Genomic DNA, 2,500 nt, shown 5'->3' with positions numbered 1-2,500 from the left:
TGACAAGGTTTGAAAAATTCAATACAAATGGTAGGCTTGAATGTCGACAAAGTGACGCGAAGCGGAAGCCTACCACGGCGTAAAAATGTCGACAGAATTTTTCGGACCTTGTCCTGCCATGGGCTGCGCGCAGCATGCCGGCAGCCTGTGCGCAGCGTGCGCACAGCATGTCGGCAGCGTGCGCGCTGCTGAGACTGTCGACAGAAATTTTCGAAACTTGTCCTGCCATGCGCGCGCGCAGCGTGCGCACAGCATGCCGGCAGCGTGCGCGCACCATGCCGGCAGCGTGCGCGCACCATGCCGGCAGCGTGCGCGCACCATGCCGGCAGCGTGCGCGCAGCTTGCGCGCAGCGTGCTGATTCTGTCGACAGTGAGGCTAGCGAAACTTGTCCTGCCATGGCGTGCGCGCAGCCTGTGCGCGCAGCTTGCGCATCTGTCGACAGTGAGGCTAGCGAACTTGTCCTGCCATGGCATGCGCTGTGCGCAGCCTGTGCGCAGCGTGCACGCAGCTTGCGCATCTGTCGACAGTGAGGCTAGCGAAACTTGTCCTGCCATGGCATGCGCGGCGCCTGCGCGCAGCCTGCGCGCAGCATGCGCACAACATGCGCACAGGCTGTGCGCAGCGTGCGCGGAGCTTGCGCGCAGCTTGCGCATCTGTCGACAGTGAGGCTAGCGAAACTTGTCCTGCCATGGCATGCGCGCAGCGTGCGCGCAGTCTGTGCGCAGCATGCGCGCAGCCTGTGCGCAGCGTGCGCGCAGCTTGCGCATCTGTAGACAGTGAGGCTAGCAAAACTTGTCCTGCCATGGCATGCGCGCAGTCTGCGCGCAGCATGCGCGCAGCATGTGCGCAGCATGCCGGCAGCATGGTTCCAGGTTTTTTCAAATGTCGACAGAATTTTTCAAATCTTGTCAAACCCCGTTTTTATTGAAATTTCCTCGCACAATAAGCTCCCCATAAGTAGTCTATGATTTTTAGGACCTTCTCCAACTTACAAAACTAAAAAATTCCTCCCGGATTTGTTTTAATGATTTTTTCAATTTTACGACTTCTAAAACTAATAAAAAATACTTCCCGACTTCAAAAATTTATGAAACTTTTTCCCATCATAGATTGCATGTTTCTTAGTATCCCTGCAAAAAATCACGTCCAAATACCTTGTATTGAATTATTTAGAGCCCATTATGACTCCTCGCGCATAGGTGATGTCTCTTCCTGTCAAAGGGCTAAATGCATAAAATGCTATATAGGGGGGTGTGTGTTGCCTGCATATGCATGGCAGCCCATGCCTTCCTAGCTGCAGCCCCCTTCCCCCACGCCACACCCATGTCATGTTGCCTCGATATGTTGCCTCGGTATTATGGGTTTGGTGTCGGGGTCGGGGGGCTGCCACCCATGGCGGTGGTGGCCGGAATCCGGCCGCCGCCACCACGCCGCCGCCATGGGTGAGGGAGGAAAAAAAAGGCGTGGAAAGTTGCGAAATGGGGTTGTCTAGGCTATTTTTTGGCATGGGAGAGCATGGAGTGCTAGGAACTCCTTCTCAAATGCACGGGCATGTCGACCACAACCTCATTTCGCAACAACAACCACCCGTGTGGGGTGGCGGTGGGTGGATAGTCGCGGATTGGGGCTTGCCAAGCCAATGTTTTCAAAAAATTTCATCAAAATTAAAAACAAATGTTTTGTTGCCTTCGGATTTGTGGGCGAGCGGCGAGTCGGAGTGGAGCCGGTAAAGTTTAACCTCGGTGTGCACGGTTGTTTTTAGAAACTCAATCCAATGCCGGGGACGTTGAAAGTGACGCTCTTATGAGTTGCAAACCCGCAAGATTTAAAGAACCTTTTCAAAACAATTTCAAACCAACAAGATTTAAAAACAGAAATTTTCATCAAAATGAAAAACAAATGTTTTGTTGCCTTCGGACTAGTGGGCGAGCGGCGAGTCGGAGTGGAGCCGGTAAAGTTTAACCTCGGTGTGCACGGTTGTTTTTAGAAACTCAATCCAATGCCGGGGACGTTGAAAGTGACGCTCTTATGAGTTGCAAACCCACTAGATTTAAAGAACCTTTTCAAAACAATTTCAAACCAACAAAATTAAAAACAAATGTTTCGTTGCAAACAAATTGTGGGCGAGCGGCGAGTCGGAGTGGAGCCGGTAAAGTTTAACCTCGGTGTGCACGGTTGTTTTTAGAAACTCAATCCAATACCGGGGACGTTGAAAGTGACGCTCTTATGAGTTGCAAACCCACAAGATTTTAAAAACTTTTTGAAAATGTTTCTTCTAAATGACACATTTTGATCCTTGGCAAGTGCTCAATCCGTAACTATCCAATCACCGCCACACCACACCGGTCGGGAGTGTGTGAATGGTGTGCTTCCCGGGGTTGGCATAGATAATCTTTCGCATCGACAATCTTTTGCATGCGAGGGAATGTCTATGCCAACCCCGGGAAGCACACCATTCACCCACTAGTTGTGGGCGACGATGGGTTGGCTTCAAATGAA

The sequence above is a fragment of the Prunus avium genome, unplaced genomic scaffold (genome assembly GCF_965620075.1).
Source record: "Prunus avium unplaced genomic scaffold, drPruAviu1.hap1.1 HAP1_SCAFFOLD_38, whole genome shotgun sequence".
NCBI lineage: Eukaryota > Viridiplantae > Streptophyta > Magnoliopsida > Rosales > Rosaceae > Prunus > Prunus avium.
This window is presented reverse-complemented; position numbering follows the sequence as displayed.